General features: G+C 44.1%; 1 pseudogene; it reads left to right on the top strand.

The window, feature by feature from the left end:
- The first annotated feature begins 1,044 nt into the window (after positions 1-1,044).
- On the top strand, positions 1,045-3,035 carry LOC129602242 (uncharacterized; annotated as a pseudogene).
- Positions 3,036-6,044: the final 3,009 nt, after the last annotated feature.

Here is a 6,044-nt window from a genome sequence, read left to right as displayed (position 1 = left end):
CGTCGCAGACCGGCCGAACTGACAAGTGCTTCAGAAATAGGCAACAACCATTAGTGGCGGTTACGTAAGCCTTCGTTTCGCACTCCTAGATGCAGACCAGTGGTGCAAGCATGAATAATATAATTAGTATTACGAGTATTACTGTTCTGAGAATAGTATTCTCTCTCAAAGTGGTGTGTTTTTTATAAAACTGCTGATGTAAGATATGTGAGTTTATTCCTGTGGGATACTCTTATTCGTTCTGTGCCACCTTGGGTCATGCTTCGCTTGAAAGAGGTCGAAGTTAAACGAAGATTTCAAAGACAGTTAAGACACCTGAAAAAATGTCAGGGCAGGCAGGCGCCAAGAACCTCTGTGGAGTTATCGGATACCGACGACGTCAGCATTGTGTCACCAGTTTCTCCGATGCCTCCACCTTCCCCTTCATCAGTCTCTTCAACGCCTCCTCCATCACCTTCATCACTCCACCCTAACTTAAAGAGCGGCGATTATGGGCGACCAGTCGTGTCAGCTGTGTGGAAATGAGTATTCAGCGCCTGCTAACTCGACCAAGTGCCTGATTAATGATTGCGGTCATGTTCTTTCTGGAAAAACACCGGTAATCTTGTGGCACATCTTCGCGCAAAGCATGTTGAAGAATTCAAGGATTACACGAAACAAGAGGAACAAAGAAAGCGGGTGAAAGAGAAGACGGCAGCATACAGACAACGCTAACTGCATTCCCGAAGAGCGGGATTCATAGAACCACGGTAACTGTTAAATTAATTGGACAAATCGTTTTCCATTTATTTTACCAAAGATTGTTATAAAAGCACGCGATAAATTTTAAATTATTACTGTTATATTTTCAACTCGTGTTTTATTTTGTTGCATTTAACAAACCGTATATCACCTGAAATTATTATTTAGGTATAACTTGATTCTGCGCGAGACTGCCCTGTTGATTGCGGAAACGACGGCGCCCTTCAGTTATGTTGAGCAGAAGCGGTTTCGAAAATACTCCAAACCCTGATCTCGCTGCCCGAACATCGGGCGTAAACGGCGATGACGGAGATGAATGGGGTCTGGAGTGACATCAGAGCAAAGATGCAGTCTGAGCTGGACGGTGCAGGTCTTATCGCGTTAAGCACGGGTAATTAAAATAATAAATTTTGTGACACTACTAAGCCATTTATCAATACCACTTTACTATTTTTTTACTATTCACCGACAGTCCGACACTACTATATTTCCTTAATTGCACCAAATATTTCAGTTTTTCAGATATTTGGACAAAAAAGGAATGACGGAGTCATTTTGGGGTTAAATGCTCACTATGTCGATGCGGCTACTAGAGAGACGCGGAGTTGTACACTCGCCTGTCGAAGTTTCCCTTCCCGCACACCGCAGAGAAGGTTTATGTCCTTGTGAAGGAGATATTGGATGAGTGGAAGATATCGCCAGACCGCATTATTGCTATTTTAACTGACAACGGCTCCAATATGGTATGCGCGTTCAAGAATTTTATCAGTGCGAAACTAACCATTCGTGATGAGGAAGAATTCCCAGTGAAGAAACAGACGAAATGTATATGTTAAGCACAAGCGATCTCCTTTGACGATGCAGCCGTGGACAACGACAGCCAGCAGTTTCTGGATTTCGAGGACAACGAGGACAGATTGTACACGGATTACAATCGCCACCCGTGTTTCATCCATACGCTGCAGCTTGTTGTGCGGATTTTGAGAAAGCAGTAGAAGTAAAGCCCCTGATGAAAAGTTCGCTTCCTTGTCTCCGCTTAATAAGTCGGCCAATGCTACTACTGCACTGATTCGCACTGGAAAGCGTAAACTGATATGTGACGTGTCTACACGCTGAATTCGACTTTGTTGATGGTCTGACGCCTACTTGAGCTCTGAAAGATTGCGTGCGAAAAGTTATTGTTGATGCGAACCTTAAAGTATCCGACCTGTCTCCACTGGAATGGAAAATTTTAGAAGGAGTCGATCTTCTACTTGGAAAGTTTGACACTGTAAGTACTATGTAGTAATAATTATTAATTAGGCTGTGAAATCTTTTTATCGTAGATGTTTGCTTACAGCTTACACCTTTTGTTCATGATTTGCATGTACCTTCGATCGTCGTTAGTCTGTAAATATTAAAGAAATACAAGCAAAGTGCAATATTTGTATCCAGTGCAAATGATATATACATGTATACTCTAGCAATTATGGTGTACTGTACTCAGTGTGTAATAATAGCCTTTTAATGCTTAATGTTTTCCATCGAGTAAATATAGTTATTCGCAGCTAACTCAACTTTATCGTTTGTTCGTAAATATGTGAACAAATATTTATGTAGACTGTAAAGTTGCGTACTTTTCTTACTGTTACGTCTTTTAGATTACTGATAAAATGAGTTCCGAAAAGTCTGCGACAATCCACATGATTCTGCCGTACGTGAAGGAGATTAACTACCATTTGGAGAATCAGTCGGCTCTTGACGTATCTGGATCTTAATTCGTACGGTGCGGAATTAGTTTTCGCGGAAGTGGTTGCAAAAATGAAGGAGCAAATGGCTGCGCGATTCGCTTATGTTGTGGATGCAGCTGACTCTAAATACAAAGCCATCTACCTCGCAGCAAACTTTTTACATGTATGGTTTAAAGACTATTTGACTGTCCAAGAGATTAAAGCGGCGCGGGACGAACTTACAAGATTATTCCTGGTGCGACAAAAGGTTTGCCCAAATACAGCCGAGGAAAGTTTAGCTGTTACAACGTCTGCCGAAACGGAAATTAGCTCTCCGCCACTGAAGAAAACGAAGATCTGCGAACTGTCTTACCTGACCGGAATTACGCCGCGGTGTGCACCTAATGTAGCGGAAAGTCTAAGTGGTCGTTATTGTCGAAAGAACTGGATACGTACTGTAGTGTTTCGGCTTCGGACATTAACCATGAGTACGACCCAAGAATGTACTGACAAAACGGAGCACTGTTCCGCTGCTGAGTTTATTGGCGCTGGATATTCTCATAGGAAGCAGCACAGCAGATGTAGAGCGGTATTTTCCGCTGCGGGTCACACGAGCAGTGGCCGAAGAAACCGCGTTAGTGGATCACGATTGAAATGCAAATGTGAAAAAATATATATTGAGTCTTTGTCAGATGAATGATAATTATAGAGAATAGTGCTGCAATCGTAATGTTATGTGGATAGTGGATACTTTTCACCGTTTTCAGTATTGAAGCAAAAAATTGTGTCTGAACCTGAAACTAGAACAACTGTAGCTGCGTGGAAAAAAGCAATTAAATCTCGTTTCGCACATTTATTTAGTAAATTTATTTATTTAGTAAGTAAATGTGTTTGACGCATAATATTAAATTTAAGTAAGTAAAAGTCAATGGAAACTGCCGTAGTTAGTAAAAAATAAGTAAACTTTTCTGAAGGTATAGTAAAATAAATAAAACTGCAGACACTTTTACTACCCAAACTATAAATTATACGTGGTCCATGCAGACAGGCAACCCATTCCAACTGTTTGACTGAAAGGCATATAAGCAAGATAAAACTATTCGGGTTCATAGGTTCAAAACTAGTGCCAGTAGAAGTAACGTTAAATTTCAAGTTTGTGCAATAACGTGCGGATTATGTCATCCAAACTATGATGATCCTGACCGTTGGTCTCCTGGTGGTCTGCATGGTAAGCTGAATCAGCTCAGCCTCATGCAATAGTATGTGATGCAACCAGTTTTTCGGCGCATTCAGTGGTTGATGCCAGCTCACGTGTACGCTGGCGGCGACTGCGATGGAAAGCCGGTTGCTGTTGTGTACCATCGCCCCGGGGATATAACATACGGATGTGACAGCAACAACCAGCCCACTTCCACCGTCGATGGGCATTTGTACAAAGTCCACGCGACCTATAAAAATAAGTTCTGGGGAAGACTCCTGGGAGCATCCGTGCATATACCAGTCATAAGACCGGTTTGAAACGCATTGTACGCTATCCCGTGCTGTCGTCATTTCTGGCATGCTTTTGCGAGACACTTTCCTGTTGGTCATCTAATTATCAACGTACGAGGCTCATTATGGTTTTTCTCTGCGTGCGTGCGCTGCCGGTGCTTAACGCTAACAGAGAGTTCGCTTGTAGTTTTAATTTTACTTCTTAGGATATTTTGATAATAAATTTAGCTGATCGTGATTGCGTTGTTGCTCAGTATACTGACATGCTATATGGAAGATGCACTTCATCTACCGTACTAGATGACCATCCAAACTCAGCAGATAAAGTGGAAATAAACACTATGAACTATTTCTTATGTCTAATCCTCAGACTACTAGCAATACTTTTTTTACCAGTAATCCAACTACGTGCACGAATAAACTCTGGATGATGTAGTTATCCAGATAATGGTGACTTCCTGTAGGTACACACACTAATGTTTTCGCTACAGAAGACCGTGAGCTCTCATAACACAAGTTCTTATTAGCAATTGCCAGTTCACACATCACTTTGTCTAGACTAACTTTCGCTATCCAAAACAGATGATCATTTCTCTGCTTATACATGGGAAAGTTAGCAAAACGTAAAACAGCGCCGACGTCATTATACGGCGCATACAATCGACCAATTAGTAAGCTTAAAACGGAAGAAACACGCATGTACTCTACCAGATAAGTACATAAACGACGTACATTACTCATGGAATGTTACCCCGCATTTAGGCGGTTTCGTCCGCAGGAACCCACTATACAAGAAAACAACAATAACACAAGCTACCTCTCCTTGGGAGCCTCATCCGCGTAATCGTGTCCCGGGGGATATCCTTGCCGTTCTTCCGAAGATACCGCTATCCCATCCACCGCTTTGCCGCACATCTGGACTTCACAGGCGCTCCAGATCGCTCAGTGCAAACGCCGCGTCCGTCCAACCCTCTCGCGCATCCTTCATTCGCTTGGCAGCATCCTGGTTCCCTTGTTCTGTACGATCCAGGATCTCCATGGCGCGGGCGGTCACCGGGAGGATATGGAAGGTTGTCGTCGGTGTGGATAGGTGGAAGGGGGCCAACATCGCTTTCATCTCCGCTCGGTTTTTCTGCAGGGCACGCAGCATGTCCAGCTCCAGGATGAGTTTACCCTGGACAATCGCGCTGCTCTCGGATTTTCGGGTCCATGTTATGCCACTTTTCATAAGTGCATAAGATCGGTGGTCTTATCCTTGGTGTGCGGAATATACTGCGGCAAACTGAATCGAAGGGACATTCCGTTCACAGTCTGCACAACCGCATGATAAACACGCCAAAACCACGGCGTCATCAAATGCACATTTGGCAATTCCGCCACCACCTCCTGAATTCGTTTCTTCAGGATGTCACGCTGACGCAGGAAGTCTTGGGCCTCCTTGCTGGTGCCGTTTCCTATATTTTGACGCGTAGCGTATCCTCCTGGCTCCGCCTCGCTCTCTACAATTTCCTGCGGGATCAGACGAGCCGTTGAACGCGGATTGAACGCGACCTGGTCAAACTGGTAGGGAATCAGGTATGGCACCTTATCCATAAGGTCCATATAATCGACCACAAACTCCACAAGTCCTGCCATCTTCTGGAGTGACGCAGCGATAATGGTCGACGTCAGAGATCGACCATGTCCTGCCGCCACCCGTCTATAGCGTACCATCCGATAAACCGCTTTCTGGAAGCTAAGCAGTTTGTCCAGTGCGATGTCGTCACAGTTCACATCCAAGTACGGATCCGTCTGGTACTGCTTATGCTGCTTCCATTGCTCGTAGGAAGTTGAATACGTGGGATTCACTTCATCCACGTATTTCGACAACTCCTTCAGCATCGTGAAGAAATCTTCCCAGGCCGATCTTTGCAGATGATTCATGGCAAGGACGTTAAAGTCCTTGTCAGTCGACACTTGTCGGAGTCCACGCAAAACGGCCATTACTGCAGGGACAGCTGTTACGAAATCGTCATTCTCGCCAGTTGACGGGTAAGGCAGCCGTTCCAAGATTGCCAACATCCTCCATCTTTCAGGTGCTGCTCTTTAAGGCCCGTCAGAACT

The sequence above is a fragment of the Paramacrobiotus metropolitanus genome, unplaced genomic scaffold (genome assembly GCF_019649055.1).
Source record: "Paramacrobiotus metropolitanus isolate TYO unplaced genomic scaffold, Prichtersi_v1.0 Parri_scaffold0000369, whole genome shotgun sequence".
Taxonomy (NCBI): domain Eukaryota; kingdom Metazoa; phylum Tardigrada; class Eutardigrada; order Parachela; family Macrobiotidae; genus Paramacrobiotus; species Paramacrobiotus metropolitanus.
Note: the sequence above shows the minus strand (reverse complement) of the source record. Positions and strands in the feature narration are given on the sequence as shown.